This window comes from Hyperolius riggenbachi, chromosome 2, assembly GCF_040937935.1.
Source record: "Hyperolius riggenbachi isolate aHypRig1 chromosome 2, aHypRig1.pri, whole genome shotgun sequence".
Lineage (NCBI taxonomy): Eukaryota > Metazoa > Chordata > Amphibia > Anura > Hyperoliidae > Hyperolius > Hyperolius riggenbachi.
Window position 1 is genome coordinate 396,586,891 of NC_090647.1, and position 19,589 is coordinate 396,606,479.

General features: G+C 48.4%; 1 protein-coding gene across 1 annotated transcript in view; it reads right to left on the reverse strand.

Annotated features, from left to right (window-relative positions):
• MAPKAPK2 (MAPK activated protein kinase 2) overlaps window positions 1–19,589 on the reverse strand; it is a 378,176-nt gene that overhangs the window by 48,448 nt on the left and 310,139 nt on the right. The gene's annotated exons all lie outside the window — the stretch shown is intronic.

Here is a 19,589-nt window from a genome sequence, read left to right on the forward strand (position 1 = left end):
TGCGGCCAATCTGCTGGCTGTCATCAGCAGGGGACTCTTGACCCACGTCCCCTGCTTGGTCCACGTCCTCAACCTGGTGGTGCAGAAGTTCATGCGCACCTACCAGGGAATGGATGAGCTGTTAGAAGCAGCTCGGAAAATTGTGCGCACTTTCCGCCGCTCAGCTGCTGCCGCAGCAAACCTGGCTGACATCCAGCAAAGCGATGGCCTGCCACGACACCGCCTTGTCATTGAAGTGCCAACTCACTGGAACTCCAACCTGGCGATCAGGGATGCTCATCTGGATTCTGGATATCCGGGTAACCCGGATATCCGAACGTTTTTACACTATCCGGCCGGATCCGGATCCCGGATACTTGGGGCCAAATCCGGATAGCTCTATGCGGATATCTGGCCGCATACCCGTATATCCGGATTCGGGTACTGTAACTAAGGAGATGATGTCATTGAGCCAATCAGTGGACTCCCAGCAGAAGCCCTAGCAACCAATTACAGAGAGGAAGTCTGGCCAGCCCCCCTGTATATAAAGCGGTGGCCACGATGGATATAGTCATCTTTGCTTTAAGACTGCCACTGAGAAATATCTCTAGTCTGTTTGGCTGAAGCAAGTGCATTATACTGTGTCAAAATCCTGTGTTTTTGCAGCTTAACACCTGCATTATACCACTGTTGTATTGTTATATATATATATATATATATATATATATATATATATATATATATGCGGTAACTGTACTTGCTATACTGGGCTAACTGTACTTGCTATACTGGGCTAACTGTACTTGCTATACTGGGCTAACTGTACTTGCTATACTGGGCTAACTGTACTTGCTATACTGGGCTAACTGTACTTGCTATACTGGGCTAACTGTACTTGCTATACTGGGCTACTAGCCACGTCCCTCCAGATACACCCCCCCCCCCTGCCCCGGGGGGGGGGGGGCCCGGAGAAAATTTTGGTCAGTATAGTGGGCCCGGGCTCAAAAAGGTTGGGGACCCCTGGTGTAGATAGCTAGTTATGTTGTGAGTTTAGTTAGTGTGTGACAGTCTCTGAGCTGCTTCTGGCTGCAGCAGCTCTCTAGGTCCTGTGACTGTCTGTGTCTGTGTGTGTAGTGTTGTGCACATAGGCCAGCCCAGTGCTATATTATTAACCTTTAGCTATTAGTACTTAGTACTTATTATTATTATTAGCCTTTTATTATTAGCCTTGTATTAGGCGCCCTGGCTCCTGTTGCTGTCCAGGAATTAGAGGTACTCCGGCACCTCCGTAAGCTGAATCCCAGGAAGTCGTCTGGCCCAGATGGAGTGTCATCGATCTGCCTGAGAACCTGTGCTGATCAGTTATCTCCTGTGCTCACCTCCTTATTCAAGCGGTCACTATCAGACAGTACAGTCCCCTCCTGTTTCAAGCGGTCCGCAATTGTACCAGTTCCCAAAAAACCCGGCAGCACTGAGCACAACAACTTCCGACCTGTGGCCCTAACTTCCAACATTATGAAGCTCCTTGAGCGGCTGGTCCTTGCCCACCTGAAGAGGCACACGGACGCTCACCTCGACCAGCTCCAATTTGCTTATAGGGCGAACAGATCCGTGGAGGACACCATCAATGCCAGCCTGGCATACATCACAGAGCACCTAGACAACCCTGTCTCCTATGCTAGGATCCGGTTTCTGGACTTTAGCTCGGCGTTCAACACGATCTGCCCAGACATTCTGCTCACCAATCTGGAGCAGCTCGGAGTAGGTCCCACCCTTCGAGCATGGATCAAGGGCTTCCTGACAAACAGAACGCAACAGGTGAAGCTCGGCAACTGCTACTCCAGCGTCAGAACCACCAACACTGGGGCTCCACAAGGCTGTGCACTGTCACCGCTATTGTTCTCCCTCTATACCAATAATTGCATATCATCCGCTGACTCTGTGAAAGTCATAAAATTTGCAGAGGACACCACTATCATTGGCCTAATTGGCAGCAACGGAGAGCATGATTACCGCAGCGAAGTTTAGAGAATCTGCAACTGGTGCAGGGACAATAACCTAGTTCTCAATGCCGCAAAGACTGTTGAACTAGTTGTAGACTTCAGGAGGAACCCTCCCCCCCCCTCCTACCTATCCTTATTGGGGGTACCGAAGTCTCTAGGGTGACATCCGTGCGGTTCCTCGGCACGACTCTCACTAACAACCTGAAGTGGGAACAGAACACCTCCATAATACAGAAGAAATCACAGCAGAGATTGTTCTTCCTGCGCCAACTGAAGATATTCAGCATGCCCAGGGAACTGCTGACCAGCTTCTATACTGCCACTATAGAATCCATCCTCTGCTCCTCAGTCATTGTCTGGTACGCTGGCGCAACGGCCAGCGACAAACAAGTTGCAGAGAGTCATAGCTGATGCAGAGAGAATCATCAGGTCCCCTCTTCCACCTCTTGATCTCCTCCACTCTGCTAGGATGAGGAAGAGGGCCACTGTGACCTCCCGTGACCCCTCCCACCCAGGCAGTCGCTACTTCAAGCTCCTCCCATTGGGCCGCCGCTACAGGTCTATACCATGCAAAACCACCAGACGGCTGAACACCTTCTTCCCCCAAGCGGTTCGGCTGCTTAACTCCAACCTCCCCTCACCGGGCCCGCCTACTGGCATGCCCTAGTGGAGTCTCTCAGTCAGCTCTCAACTGCCCAGGGTCTGCACTGGGGCCACCATCACCACCATCATTATTACTACTACTATTATTATTACTATTATTGGACTGCTCCTATTACTATTCTTGTACTGCTCCTGTACGGCATGATTAACACTAACCTATGACCCAGTTCCTGTCAATTGTAAATTGTCTGTGTTGTGCTTCTTGTCAACTTGTACTATGTCTATGCCATGTGTACCACAAAAAATTCCGAATATGGCGCTTGCTGTTTTTGGTGAAATAAATCTGATTCTGATTATTAGCCTTAATAGGTACAGTATTATAGTTTAGGGAATAGGATTACTGTGCTATTGTGTGTAGTTAGTTAGTACTGCAGTTAGTTGTTAGAGTACTGTGTATCTTACTACAGGTTACAGCAGTGCTGCTGTCTCTGTGCCGAGTGCCAGTGTGTGTGTGTGAGACAGTCTAGACTGTTAGTGTGCACACTGTCTTCTACTCTGCTGTCTGTCAGTGCTGATTAAAGTCCAACACCAATTCCCCTGATTGCAATAAAGTACAAGTACCCCACATCCATCAATCATCCATCACACAAAGTAGTTGTACTATCATCATGTCTGCTGGAACTGGCACCCGGGGAAAGAGCAAGGGCAAGAAGAGAGGAAACGCTGGCACCGTCACTGCCAGTAGCGCCGCACCAATGTTCAATCCGCTGGTAGCCACTGGCCGTGGATGCACTGGGCGCCCAGGTGATAGGGGGAGTCATGCTGCAGAGGCGTAGCAGCGTGTAGCGGCAATTTTTCAGCAGGATCGGTGCCGCAAATTGGAGGAGAAAGATGCCAAGCCTGTGATGCAGCTATTAATGTTGGATGAGCAGGGCAGCACCAGCTCTACAACAGAGAGCTCCACCCCCACCACCACTCCTGTTCGCAGGAGCAGCAGCAGCCACCTAGCAGCAGTGCATGGTGACTCGTCAGTCATGTTGACCCCAGCGGGCAGCCTACCCTCAGTGAGTGTGCTCTTGTTTAGTCCAGACCCCGCGAGCGCAATCAAGCCTGTTACCACTGAGTTTGAAGGGGATATTCTGGACAAAATTGAATATGTGGATGAGTCACAGATGCTGAAGGTGATTGTTGGGGAGGGGTCCTACTCCTTGCCTGATGTGTCAGCAGAAGAGGAGTTGGGGTCCGCAACATCCTAGCAGTTGTTTGAGGAGGGGGAGTCTGATTATTATGATGATGAGGTGAAGGACATAGACTACAAACCACAGGAGGGGCAAGTTAGTTCGGAGTCTGAGGAGGAGGCTACATCGGTGGGTCTGTCATGGAGGATCATGATCTCTGACATTGGCGGGAGCAGCAGTGACCCACAGCCTACTACTTCATCTTCTGCCGCTACCACCAGCCGCACCACTCAACCCCAGGCCCCAACCCCCGCAGGGAAAAAAACAACAGCAGCAGGGCGTAAGGGAAAATTTTTATCCTTTATCATTTTTATCATTTCTTTGATCTGCCGTCAGTTGACAGCAAGTGTGCCAGGTGAAGCTGAGCAGAGGTTGCACCCCCGCCAAATATGGCACCTCCAGCTTCATAAAACACTTGGCAAATAAACATTACATTGAACATGAGGAGTTCAAGAGGCTGAAGGAAGCTGGAGCTGGCAGTGTTCCGGCCAAAACCACCACCACCAGAACCCCCTTTGCCACTCCTGCCGACGCTGAGGCCTGTTCAGGCAGCCAGTCCTCAGTGGTCTCCTCTGCTCCCTCCTCGGCTTCCCGTACAATCCAGAAGCAACACCAGACCCTGCTGAGCGAGTCGTTTGTCATCAACGCTCAGCCTCCCAGCTGCCGTCACATCCGGCAGCTCAATGGCCTGCTTGCACGGGCCATGTCCTCCCAGCTCCTCCCGTACTCCTTTGTGCAGGAGGGAAGCAACATGCGTGCACTCCTGCAGTGCCAGATTGGCCTGTCCCCAGCCGGCACTATTTTTCACGAATGGCCATGCCAGCACTACATCGGAGGAGGAGGTTGAGGACTTGGAGTTGGAGGAGTTGGAGGTCCCTGACCTTGAGGATGAGGAGGCACAGCTGAGTGCAGCTGCAGTGGTGCAGGGGTGGAGAGAGCAGGGGGAGGTTGAGGAATCAGAGGAGGAGGACAGCATTTATGAAGATCATGTGCTAGCAGATATGGCAGCTCTCTTCCCCATGGTAGTGCACATGTTGCAGTGCCTGCGCAGGGACCCAAGGGTCAAACAGATGCGTGGTTGGGAGGACATGTGGATCACCCTGATGCTGGACCCACAGCTGAAGGGGAAGCTGCATCAGTTTCTGCCTGCAGCAGGAGGAGACCCTGCATGCCAAATGAGGGAGTTGCAGCGGTCCCTGGTTCGGCACTTGGGGGAAGCCTTCCCCCAGACCCCCCCCCCCATACTATCACAGTCCAGCCAGCACAGCAGCAGCTACCTGCGTCAATCAGCAGCATGTGCCCATCAAACCTGCTGTCTCTCACAAAGGCGCTGTAAGCCACGCCGGTACAGCTGCCGAGTGAGGACGTGAATGCAGCAGCAGCATTTGGCTCTTAAAGCCAGAACCAGCACCTGACCCAGATGGTGGCAGACTATATGGGGTCCTACAGCGGCCTTGAGAGCGACACCACTGTGGGCCCCTTGGATTACTGGGTCAAGCACCTTGATATTTGGAGCGAACTGGTACAGTATGCCCTGGAAGTCCTTGCTTGCTCCCCTTCCAGCGTGCCGTCCGAAAGGTGTTTCAGTGCGGCTGGTGGCGTGGTAACTGAGAAGCGCTCTCGTCTCTCCACCCAGTCTGTGGACCGACTGACGTTTCTCAAAATAAACCAGGCTTGGGTGGTTGGTGAATTCCTGGCCCCTGTTGTTAGCAAGAGGGGGAAATGAAGCGGCTGGAAATCCCACTATGCCTGCCTTACCACCATTTACCACCACAACTTCCAGGCTCCGCATAAGCCTGGTTCAAAATTTTTTGACAGCCGTGGTACCAACACACTAGGTGCCATGGTAAACACAATTGCTGTGTTATTTTTTTGGAGGTGTCTGCGCTGTCCGAGTTGTGGGGAGGCCCCAACTGCGGCAGTACGACCGCTTCCTGGAACCTCTCCTAATTTTTTAACTGTGCCGTGGTACCTACAAACTAGTTGCCATGGTGAACTATCTATGCTGCCTGCCAGCAGTGGTGCTCCGATCTCCCGATCCACGAATCCGGCAACCACGGCCGGTGCCCAAAAAAATCCGCATTCAGCGTTAATGGATCGATACGCCTGCACGGCACGACGCAGATTTTCGGTCATGAATGACGCAATCACGTCCGGATCCACGTCCGGATCCGGATTTTCTTTTAACGTTAATAGCAAAGCCCCCATACATGCTACAATCCCACAAATTGAATGCATTATCAAGGTGATAAGGGGCTACAACTTCAACATAAAAAATTCCACAAATTTTTTTTTTTTTTTGAGAAAATGGATTTTAAAGTGAAATCAACACTTTAAATGGGCCAATAATTGGTAATAAGTGGTTTTAAACAGGGAAATACACGTTAAGCAATCACAGAGGTGAAGGTGAGTTCCAATGGCAGTTGGCGGTGATGGTACCACTGGAGGAGGATGAGTGGTTGACTGACGCCAAAAAGGCCCAGAGAGGTTTTTGTAATTTGTTGGAGGTTTTTATGCAGCGATTAGCAATGACATAACAGCAGAGTTGTCAGTGGATCCGGGCAGAGTGAACACAGAGTAGTACTAGTAGCGACTGAGTCAGGAGGACAAAGCGGCCGGTCAGTTCAGCAGCACAGAAGGACCATGGCAACTTGGTAGTACCACAGTGTAATAGTGCTGCCCTAAACATTAGATGAGCCCGGTAACCCGGGCAGAGTGTACACAGAGTAGTACTAGTAGCGACTGAGTCAGGAGGACAAAGTGGACGGTCAGTTCAGCAGCACAGAAGGACCATGGCAAATCACTGGTAGTAGTACCACAGTGTAATAGTACTGCCCCAAACATTAGATGCGCCCGGTAACTCGGGCAGAGTGAACACATAGTAGTACTAGTAGCGACGGAGTCAGGAGGACAAAGCAGCCGGTCAGTTCAGCAGCACAGCAGGACCATGGCAACTTAGTAGTACCACAGTGTAATACAATACATTAACATTTGTAGAGCGCTTTTCTCCCATAGGACTCAAAGCGCATAGTTGTGTCTCAGATTAATACAGGGTTGCAGGCTGGGTTGTGTTACAGAGGAGATAGTCAGATGTTCATGAATGCCAGACTAAAGAGGTAGGTTTTCAGTTTAGACTTAAATGCTTCCAGGGATGGAGCTGTCCTGATTGGGTGTGGCAGGGAGTTCCAAAGTGTAGGGGCAGCATGACAAAAGGCTCTGTCTCAAAATATATAAGTGCACAAGGAAAACAATTGGCTCTTGGGTGCATGCAGAAAAACTTTAAACTTTATTCTTACTTATTATATCAAAAAGGATTCAAATTGTCACAAACACCAAAATTGAATACACTCCCATTAAAAAAGGACTCTCTGACTATAAGACTACCCCTAGAAAACCCTTAGAAAAACCCTTTGGAGGCTGCAGTCCTACCCCTGAGACCAAGTTCTGGTATTAAAGTGCACTGTTATTGATCCTGACGGGTATTAAAAATCATCTGATGGTCATCAATAAGCAGAAGGTGAAAAGAGAGAAGCATGCACATGCACAGGCATTATTGAAGCTTGTAAGTTGGTTAGTAAAGCATAGATATAGTTCCATATGTATCTCTCTCTCATAGTACTTGAGGTCTCCACTCCATATACAATTCAATCCCAGTCGCAGATTGTAGCAGACAAGGCAAGCATAATAGGAAGCACAGTGGCTTTGCAAATAGAACAGATATCATGAAGGTAACATGAATGGCACTTTGTATCCATATGCAGTTCAATCCCAATCACAGATTGCAAGAAACAGTGAATAAAATAGGAAGCAGGAAGCACAGTTGCTTGCAAGCAAGGCTGATATCATAGGAGACACAATTGCTTATGAGGAGACATGAAAAAGCGTGCAAAAGAAGCTCAAACACAGTCCCAAAAATGCCTTCTGTTGAAAGATGGCTTTAAAGTCTCATCCTGCCATCAGAGTAGTGCCAGTTCATATGGCCACGAATAAAGTTATAGTTACCAGACCCACACGTCACCAGGGTGTTTGGAGAAAGGGAGTCAGTTTTATGTCAGATAGTCCACATGGCGCTCAATGCATGACCTGTTTCGCTGATCCATCTGTCAGCCTCTTCAGATGTAGAGCACCATATGTGCAGAAACGCTCCCTGTATGTTGACAGCGGAGCCGCCATTGAAAGTAAATCTAAAGTCCCTCCCCTTTATTGCCCCGTCCAAAGAGCCACGCCGGCCGCAGCTGTGACGTCCGCCAGGTCCACCCATCGCCCGAGCATTGAGCCGGAGGCAGAGGGAGGACGACGTCATGTGCACCAGGGTGGAGCGCATATGACGCGCCCCATCCGGGATCCAAGTCCGTCGGCCGCAGCGCTGTAAAACACCAGCCCCGCCCAGCACGCCATTGAGCCGGGACAGGGGTGTGTGTCGCACATGTCTCCGTGTAACGCAAACAATGCGTCCCACATGGAGACCAATGCAGATGGAATAGCCGCCTCACACGGAATCCGCCCAAGTGGGAGGAGCCGTGTGTGCAAGAGGACTCCGGCCGAGAGACTAATGCGACCTAGGGTGAGACAAAGGACGGGGGAACAAAAGAAGGGGAGAAAAAAAGGCACACATATATAAAACAAAAAACAAACAAAAATTATATGTACATATATCAGTCCATCTAAAAAAGATTACTGAAATGATTAAATTTATAAACTATTCTCTAATGATGTTTAAATGAGCAAGTGCCCAAAAATAGTGGGGAAGCCTACAAAGAGTGAAATCCACGTGCACAAACCCATATTTTTAAAGAAAGAATATGTGTCCAAAGAGAACACATGTAAATTTGAACAGGATAAGTCTCCACGCATCTAAACAGCATCTGAGCCTGCGATACATGGACAAAAAACAAAAATGGGAAAAGGAAACTTCCAAAACATGCTCATTAAAAGTGGGAGATACCCCCACAAAGCAGGCACACCAAAAAACAGAAAAAGCGGACATGGGGGACGGGACTACATATGTCAAGACATATGCCAAAACGGGAAGTCTACCTGTTCACATAGGGAGGTAAAAATGCTCCATAGTGAACAGCATCGTTAAGACCCCTACCCTGAGTAGCATTTAAATCAAAGAGCCACCTTAGCTCTAACTGTAGTAGTTGTTTATCAATATCTCCTCCCCTAATGTGGGGGTGGATTCTATCCAGGCCCACAAATCGAACATAGTCTACATTGCCCTGATGTGCTAGATTAATATGTCTAGATATTGGAGACTTGAAATTGCACCCCCTAATGTCCGCCGTATGTTCTTTAATCCGCTCTTTAAATTCGATATGTTTTCCCGATGTAGAAACATCCACATCTACATGTTAATAAGTATATCACAGCTTTCGTGTTACAATTGACAAAATGGCGCAACTTCCAGCTGCGTCCATTAGGGAGTACAATCTCCGAGCCCACCGTCAAAAATTGGCAATAGGTGCACCCACCACAACTGTAGGTGCCCATCACTGTACAGTGTCTGCGTTTAGAACCATGATCAAAATGGCTATTCGTCATCAGATCCTTTAAAGGGACTCCGAGCTCATCTAAAAAATAAAAGTTGTACTCACCCGGGGCTTTTTCCAGCCCAGTGCTGGTCGGGAGGTCCCACGACGGCGTCCTGGCTCCTCTCCTACTCCCCGCTTCGAAATGGCTGACCGGCCGCAGCCCGGGCGACACTCGCCCGAGTGTCGGGCTGCTCCTTCCGCGTATGACGCGGCTGACGTCACACGTCGGCTGCCTCGCGCCATCACGGCGGTCGGCGTGGCAGTACCGCGAGTGTCGCCCGGGCTGCGGCCGGTCAGCCATTTCGAAGCGGGGAGTAGGAGAGGAGCCAGGACGCCGTCGTGGGACCTCCCGACCAGCACTGGGCTGGAAAAAGCCCCGGGTGAGTACAACTTTTATTTTTTAGATGAGCTCGGAGTCCCTTTAAGGTTCTAGCTCGTCTGAAAGTAACTTGTGGTCTATCTGAGATTCAGATAGACCACAAGTTACTTTCAGAGCTGTTAGGCATAGTGTCTCCGAAAAAAACAACAACACATGTATAAGTAGATAAATACTTGCTGTACTTACATAACATATGCATTGCACTGTCCATGTTTTGCTTTGCAGCTAGAGAGTTGAGAGAGCTGAGAGTTTCCATTTTAGGAAGACTGTGTGTGAAGCCAATCGTGAGGTCATATCCTCCCTTACGGTTTGCCCTCCTCCTTTTGATTTAGTATGCATTAGCACTCCCTTTGCCCAGCCCTCAGACACTCCCACCAAGCTATGGCTTCTCATACATCATCATTGTGCGACTCTGCAGAGCTTGTTTATGTTTGAGGACAGGATGTCAAAAAGAGGGCAAGTGATTCTGCATGTAGGTTTGTGCAGCAGTGACATAGCCTAAAGACTGCACTTGATAACACATTACTTTTCATGCACACTGAATCCTCTTTAGAGGTGTGTGACAGCATGAGCAGTTACTGGCTAATGATAGACAGACCAAACAATGTGTCATGTCAAAGCTCCTCAGCACACTTATATTGTTGCAGTTTGTCATGGGTGTACCTGTGTAAAATAGCTCCTATATCGAACACTACAATTGCGCTTGCCTCAAGCAGAGAGCCTCTTTCCATGACCATGCATTTTAATGCTAGCTACAAACTATACAATTCTACATGCCATACAATTATTAGGCAGATTTATCAGCCAGATTGATTGTTACCAACATATTCAATCTGAACAGTTACTGTCCTATGGAGAGGCAGGAGGCTGCATGTACTGTCCTATGGAGAGGTAAGTGGCTGCATGTACTGTCCTATGGAGAGGGAAGGAGAGACAGGAGGCTGCATGTACTGTCCTATGGAGAGGCAAGTAGCTGCATGTACTGTCCTATGGAAAGGGAAGGAGAGGCAGGAGGCTGTATGTACTGTCCTATGGAGAGGAGAGGGGAGGCAGGGGGCTGCATGTACTGTCCTATGGAGAGGAGAAACAGGGGGCTGCATGTACTGGGCTATGGAGAGGGGAGGAGAGGCAGGAGGCAGCATGTACTGTCCCTATGGAGAGGGAAGGAGAGGCAGGAGGCTGCATGTACTGTCCTATGGAGGGAGGAGAGGCAGGAGGCTGCATGTACTGTCCTATGGAGAGGGGAGGAGAGGCAGGAGGCTACATGTACTGTCCTATGGAGAGGGGAGGCAGGGGGCTGCATGTACTGTCCTATGGAGAGGGAAGGAGAGGCAGGAGGCTGCATGTACTGTCCTATGGAGAGGGAAGGAGAGGCAGGAGGCTGCATGTACTGTCCTATGGAGAGGGAAGGAGAGGCAGGAGGCTGCATGTACTGTCCTATGGAGAGGGAAGGAGAGGCAGGAGGCTGCATGTACTGTCCTATGGAGAGGGAAGGAGAGGCAGGGGGCTGCATGTACTGTCCTATGGAGAGGGAAGGAGAGGCAGGGGGCTGCATGTACTGTCCTATGGAGAGGGAAGGAGAGGCAGGGGGCTGCATGTACTGTCCTATGGAGAGGAGAGGCAGGAGGCTGCATGTACTGTCCTATGGAGAGGGAATGAGAGGCAGGAGGCTGCATGTACTGTCCTATGGAGAGGAGAGGCAGGAGGCTGCATGTACTGTGCTATGGAGAGGGGAGGAGAGGCAGGGGGGTGCATGTACTGTCCTATGGAGAGGGGAGGAGAGGCAGGAGGCTGCATGTACTGTCCTATGGAGAGGCAAGTGGCTGCATGTACTGTCCTATGGAAAGGCAAGTGGCTGCATGTACTGTCCTATGGAGAGGCAGGAGGCTGCATGTACTGTCCTATGGAGAGGGAGGAGGCTGCATGTACTGTCCTATGGAGAGGGAGGAGGCTGCATGTACTGTCCTATGGAGAGGGAGGAGGCTGCATGTACTGTCCTATGGAGAGGCAGGAGGCTGCATGTACTGTCCTATGGAGAGGCAGGAGGCTGCATGTACTGTCCTATGGAGAGGCAGGAGGCTGCATGTACTGTCCTATGGAGAGGCAGGAGGCTGCATGTACTGTCCTATGGAGAGGCAGGAGGCTGCATGTACTGTCCTATGGAGAGGCAGGAGGCTGCATGTACTGTCCTATGGAGAGGGAAGGAGAGGCAGGAGGCTGCATGTACTGTCCTATGGAGAGGGGAGGAGAGGCAGGAGGCTGCATGTACTGTCCTATGGAGAGGAGAGGCAGGGGGCTGCATGTACTGTGCTATGGAGAGGGGAGGAGAGGCAGGAGGCTGCATGTACTGTCCTATGGAGAGGAGAGGCAGGGGGCTGCATGTACTGTTCTATGGAGAGGCAGGAGGCTGCATGTACTGTCCTATGGAGAGGGGAGGAGAGGCAGGCTGGGGTGAGGTGATAAAGGATAGAGAAGATAGAGAAGGGCGGTCAGAACTGAGGGGATGTTCAGGGTAAATAATCAGCCAGGGTAGGGGATGGTAACAATTGAAGGGCTAGCCAGGGCCCGTTTCCGTATGGGCAAACAGCCCCAAACATGTGCACCCCCCACCTATAGAAGCGCCATAGCTTCCAGTTTGCCCCTCCATAGAAGCACTACAGTTCCCAGCATGCTCCACCTCTCCATAAAGGCACCACAGCTCCCAGCATTCCCCTCCATATAGTATTGGGGTGTCCCCAGGGCCCAAGAGCTGGCTGCTGACCCCATCCCCCCAATGTGTATAGCGGTCCGCGGTGCCCCTGCAGAGTATTCGCAGCAAGACGCACTCACCTGTCCAAACGGCATGCTCCTCCTTCAGTCTGTGTGCATCATCCTTGTGGATGCCTCATCTCCATGACCTGGCGGCATGTACATTACTCGTGTGCCACTGGGTCATGGAGATAAGGCATCTGTGTGGATGAAGACGGAGGCACCCAGAAGAGTGTGTCAGAGGGACAGATGAGGGCACTTCGCTGCGAATACTCTGCAAAGGCGTCATGGACGACTATACACAAAGGGAAGAGGGGCATGCTAGGAGCTGTAGTGCCTCTACAGAGGTGGGCATGCTGGGAGCTATAGTGCCTCTACAGAGGTGGTCATGCTGTGAGCTATAGTGCCTCTACAGAGGTGGGCATGCTGGGAGCTATAGTGCCTCTACAGAGGTGGGCATGCTGGGAGCTGTACTGCCTTCTATAGACGTGGGCATGCTAGGAGCTGTAGTGCCTCTATGGAGGGGGCAGCCTCTACAGGATCTTCTCAAAAAATTAGCATATTGTGATGAAGTTCATTATTTTCTGTAATGTACGGATAAACATTAGACTTTCATATATTTTAGATTCAAATACACACAACTGAAGTAGTTCAAGCCTTTTATTGTTTTAATATTGATGATTTTGGCATACAGCTCATGAAAACCCAAATTTCCTATCTCAAAAAATTAGCATATTTCATCCGACCAATAAAAGAAAAGTGTTTTTAAAACAAAAAAAGTCAACCTTCAAATAATTATGTTCAGTTATGCACTCAATACTTGGTCGGGAATCCTTTTGCAGAAATGACTGCTTCAATGCGGCGTGGCATGGAGGCAATCAGCCTGTGGCACTGCTCAGGTGTTATGGAGGCCCAGGATGCTTCGATAGCGGCCTTAAGCTCATCCAGAGTGTTGGGTCTTGTGTCTCTCAACTTTCTCTTCACAATATCCCACAGATTCTCTATGGCAGGCCAATTGAGCACAGTAATACCATGGTCAGTAAACCATTTACCAGTGGTTTTGGCACTGTGAGCAGGTGCCAGGTCATGCTGAAAAATGAAATCTTCATCTCCATAAAGGTTTTCAGCAGATGGAAGCATGAAGTGCTCCAAAATCTCCTGATAGCTAGCTGCATTGACCCTGCCCTTGATAAAATACAGTGGACCAACACCAGCAGCTGACATGGCTCCCCAGACCATCACTGACTGTGGGTATTTGACACTGGACTTCAGGCATTTCCCTCTCCCCAGTCTTCCTCCAGACTCTGGCACCTTGATTTCCAAATGACATGTAAAAGTTGCTTTCATCCGAAAAAAGTACTTTGGACCACTGAGCAACAGTCCAGTGCTGCTTCTCTGTAGCCCAGGTCAGACGCTTCTGCCGCTGTTTATGGTTCAAAAGTGGGATCATGCTTCCATCTGCTGAAAAGCGTTATGGAGATGAAGATTTCATTTTTCAGCATGACCTGGCAATTGCTCACAGTGCCAAAACCACTGGTAAATGGTTCACTGACCATGGTATTACTGTGCTCAATTGGCCTGCCAACTCTCCTGACCTGAATCCCATAGAGAATCTGTGGGATATTGTGAAGAGAAAGTTGAGAGACGCAAAACCCAACACTCTGGATGAGTTTAAGGCTGCTATCGAAGCATCCTGGGCCTCCATAACACCTGAGCAGTGCCACAGGCTGATTGCCTCCATGCCACGCCGCATTGAAACAGTCATTTCTGCAAAAGGATTCCTGACCAAGTATTGAGTGCATAATTGAACATAATTATTTGAAGGTTGACTTTTTTTGTTTTAAAAACACTTTTCTTTTATTGGTCGGATGAAATATGCTAATTTTTTGAGATAGGAAATTTGGGTTTTCATGAGCTGTATGCCAAAATCATCAATATTAAAACAATAAAAGGCTTGAACTACTTCAGTTGTGTGTATTTGAATCTAAAATATATGAAAGTCTAATGTTTATCAGTACATTACAGAAAATAATGAACTTTATCACAATATGCTAATTTTTTGAGAAGATCCTGTATATAGGTGGGCATTCTGGGAGCTGTAGTGCCTCTGTATAGGTGGGCAAGCTGGGAGCTGTAGTGCCTCTATGGTAGGTGGAGGGAACAAAGGGGTCACCATCTAATGCTGCTGCCTGGGTGGGAGATCAGGACCAGGTACTCACACAGGCTTGAAGTCACTGTCTGCAGCAGAAGTTATTCTAAGCCAGGCACCCGATCCTTCAGCTTCCTGACCTCTAATCTGTACAGAGTCCTGCATCAGCTTCTCCCCACGTGCAGTTCGGATGATTCAGCACTCTCTCCCGCCCCCGTGCTTTGCTATCGGGACTCAAAGGAGGGAGGGGGGAGTGTATACACAAAGCTGCTGTGGCCTTCCTGATGAGTGCTGCTGTGCTCAGAGGTCTGTCTCCATCTATGCCTGAGCCCTGGGGTTTCTGACGTGTCGTATGTCTGCCCCAGCGGCGTGGTGAGACCTCCGTGCAGCACTTGTTCCTCTATGCTGCTGCCTGCTCTGATCAGCTGATCGCTACTAACGTTCCGCATTAGCCGCCGCAAATAGTCTTGTATTCAGTCCTCCGGCAACTACAGATGACGTCGGTGACATCTCTGTATTGCTAATCAGAGCGGTGCAGAGGCGTGGCTGGGGAAAACGTGAGGGGCAGAGAGAGCAGCCAATCAGGCTGCACTACTACATAAAGGGGATATGAAATGAAGGGGAGGCACAGGGAGGAGAAGAGGAAAACAAAAAGCCACCCAGCATTCACTGCTGCGGCTCTTTGTGCGAATTAGGAGCTGGGAGGCAATGATTTGTAAATCATATTAATGTAAAAATGTGAATGCTTTTTTAATGTGCCAGTGCCTTTTTAGCATGTTTTTAGGATTGATTAAAGAGGGATATAGAAAACTATTATTTAAATTCACGCCTAACAGTTACTCTTTAAAGGATCTGATGACGAATAGCCATTTCGATCATGGTTCTAAACGCAGACACTGTACAGTGATGGGCACCTACACTTGTGGTGGGTGCACCCATTGCCAATTTTTGATGGTGGGCTCGGAGATTGTACTCCCTAATGGACGCAGATGGAAGTTGTGCCATTTTGTCAATTGTAACATGAAAGCTGTGATATACTTATTAACATGTAAATGTGGATGTTTCTACATCGGGAAAACATATAGAGAATTTAAAGAGCGGATTAAAGAACATACGGCGGACATTAGGGGGTGCAATTTCAAGTCTCCAATATCTAGACATATTAATCTAGCACATCAGGGCAATGTAGACTATGTTCGATTTGTGGGCCTGGATAGAATCCACCCCCACATTAGGGGGGGGGGGGGAGATATTGATAAACAACTACTACAGTTAGAGCTAAGGTGGCTCTTTGATTTAAATGCTACTCAGGGTAGGGGTCTTAACGATGCTGTTCACTATGAAGCATTTTTACCTCCCTATGTGAACAGGTAGACTTCCCGTTTTGGCATATGTCTTGACATATGTAGTCCCGTCCCCCATGTCCTCTTTTCTGTTTTTTGGTGTGCCTGCTTTGTGGGGGTATCTCCCACTTTTAATGAGCATGTTTTGGAATTTTCCTTTTCCCATTTTTGTTTTTTGTCCATGTATTGCGGACTCAGATGCTGTTTAGATGCGTGATGGAGACTTATCCTGTTCAAATTTACATGTGTTCTCTTTGGACACATTTTCTTTCTTTAAAAATATGGGTTTGTGCACGTGGATTTCACTCTTTGGAGGCTTCCCCGCTATTTTTTGGCATATTGCTCATTTAAACATCATTAGAGAATAGTTTATAAATTTAATCATTTCAGTAATCTTTTTTAGATGGACTGATATATGTACATATAATTTTTGTTTGTTTTTTGTTTTATATATGTGTGCCTTTTTTTGTCCCCTTCTTTTGTTCCCCCGTCCTTTGTCTCACCCTAGGTCGCATTAGTCTCTCGGCCGGAGTCCTCTTGCACACACGGCTCCTGCCACCTGGGCGGATTCCGTGTGAGGCGGCTATTCCATCTGCATTGGTCTCCATGTGGGACGCATTGTTTGCGTTCCACGGAGACATGTGCGACACACACCCCCCGTCCCGGCTCAATGGCGTGCTGGGCGGGGCTGGTGTTTTACAGCGCCGCGGCCGACGGACTTGGATCCCGGATGGGGCGCGTCATATGCGCTCCACCCTGGTGCGCATGACGTCCTCCTCCCTCTGCCTCTGGCTCAATGCTCGGGCGGTGGGCGGACCTGGCGGACGTCACAGCTGCGGCCGGCGTGGCTCTTTGGACGGGGCAATAAAGGGGAGGGACTTTAGATTTACTTTCAATGGCGGCTCCGCTGTCAACATACAGGGAGCGTTTCTGCACATATGGTGCTCTACATCTGAAGAGGCTGACAGATGGATCAGCGAAACATGTCATGCATTGAGCGCCATGTGGACTATCTGACATAAAACTGACTCCCTTTCTCCAACCACCCTGGTGACGTGTGGGTCTGGTAACTATAACTTTATTCGTGGCCATATGAACTGGCACTACTCTTATGGCAGGATGAGACTTTAAAGCCATCTTTCAACAGAAGGCATTTTTGGGACTGTGTTTGAGCTTCTTTTGCACGCTTTTTCATGTCTCCTCATAAGCAATTGTGTCTCCTATGATATCAGCCTTGCTTGCAAGCAACTGTGCTTCCTGCTTCCTATTTTATTCGTTGTTTCTTGCAATCTGCGATTGGGATTGAACTGCATATGGATACAAAGTGCCATTCATGTTACCTTCATGATATCTGTTCTATTTGCAAAGACACTGTGCTTCCTATTATGCTTGCCTTGTCTGCTACAATCTGCGACTGGGATTGAATTGTATATGGAGTGGAGACCTCAAGTACTATGAGAGAGAGATACATATGGAACTATATCTATGCTTTACTAACCAACTTACAAGCTTCAATAATGCCTGTGCATGTCCATGCTTATCTCTTTTCACCTTCTGCTTATTGATAACCATCAGATGATTTTTAATACCCGTCAGGATCAATAACAGTGCACGTTAATACCAGAACTTGGTCTCAGGGGGAGGACAGCAGCCTCCAAAGGATTTTTTTAGGGGTTTTCTAGGGGTAGTCTTATAGTCAGATAGTCCTTTTTTAATGGGAGTGTATTCAATTTTGGTGTTTGTGACAATTGTGCAATATATATGTGATTTTTTGAATACTTTTTGATATAATAACTAAGAATAAAGTTTAAAGTTTTTCTGCATGCACCCAAGAGCCAATTGTTTTCCTTGTGCACTTATATATGATTTTTGTTGGCATGGTGCATGCATAAAACATTGTCTAGTACATGATTTATATATGATATATGGTTTATCCATGTGTTTTGGCTTTTCTGCATGGTCATCCTTTTTCCTATAATTCACATCTGTCTCCAAATAGTGCTGCCCCAAACATTAGATGCGCCCGGTGACCCGGGCAGAGTGAACGCAGAGTAGTACTAGTAGCGACTGAGTCAGGAGGACAAAGCGGCCGGTCAGTTCAATGGCAGGCATGGTTAACACATTTCAGCAGCTACTTCATGTCCCCCTGTGTCCGACAATAGGGGCCAGGAACTTACCTTCCACCCAAGCCTGGCTTGTTCTTGGATTTATTTTTACAGCGATGCGTAATATGACGGCACTACATAAATGATTAAATAAACACTCAAAAACATGAGTTACCACTAAGGCAACCACTATAAATGCAGGTGGGGAGATTAGACCTGTACCTACTTAGGATTAATAAGTCCCTTTCTGTAGATCTGGAAACAAGGGGTTAACACCCTTTCACCATGGGTGGACTCGAACAAAGTGGAAATGAACAGACGTGCCAAAACAATAAAAGTAGCTAAAATTTTTTCTTTAAAACGAGGGAGGCAGGTGGACTTACCCTGTTTACCTGGAGGGGTAAGTCCACCACTGCCTCCCCCGGGTTTTTTTTTTAGCTACTTTTATCCTTTTGGCACCTTTGTTCATTTCCACACTAGCCTAGTGTTCTTCAAGGTACCCCATCTCACCGTTCCCCCGAGAAAACATTGATGTGTCTGTAGCAGGGCTGGAGTAAGGAATGACACCCCTGTTTACTGTCCTGACTCTCCTGCCCTATGCATAGGGGAGTGTTTCCGCAAGTACCACACACAGATACACTATTAGGCCTGGAACCCACTACAAAACAATATCGCTAATTGCAATCGCTAGCATTTTGTATGAGCGGTTTGCAAGCGATTTTCATGAGCGTTTTCAGGAGCAATTTTAAAAAGTGTATTCTATTTGCCAGCGGTTGTGTATCGATTAGCGATTTAATTCTGATTGGTCCTTTCAATTAATTTTAATTTTGTTACAGTGTGCAGTAACTTCAAAACGCTGGCAAAATTGCTCTGTGCAGGTTTTGATGAGCGATTATGCCAGCGTTTATACACTTTACATTGCAGAACCGCTAACGCTAATCGCTTACGCTAAAAATGCTGCATGTCCTGCGTTTTGCGATTTGGTAATCGCAATCGCTCCAGTGGAACTTGGCCCATTCAGTAACATTAGCTGAGCGTTTAGGGAAATCACTAGCGGTTTGAATCGCTGCCTAAACGCTCATAAAATCGCTCTAGTGGGTTTCAGCCCTTAGTGTAGGGAACGTGTGACACAGCAGAAGCAACACAAGGGTCTCTCAGGGCCCTTTCACACTGGCGCAGTGCGTTGCAGCAAATTGCCACACTGTTACCGCTGACTAATGATGGGATCCTACATCACTCCTCTAAGGTCAGCTGATGTGGATGATCTGATCAGCTGACCTTTTACCACCTATCACGGCCATGATTAGGCTGATCCAATAGCTGTATATTATTCAGTGGTCAGGTGACACCGCTGGGCCTATTCCCGCTAACCTCACAATGGTCTCAATTTACCTCTTGCCTGTAGGTCGAGTTGCTCAATTTATGGTATGCGACTACTCTCATGCCAGCATCTGTTATGTTACGATTACTCACGTTCATAGTTTTTTGTCCTTTTTGCTGGTGACTTC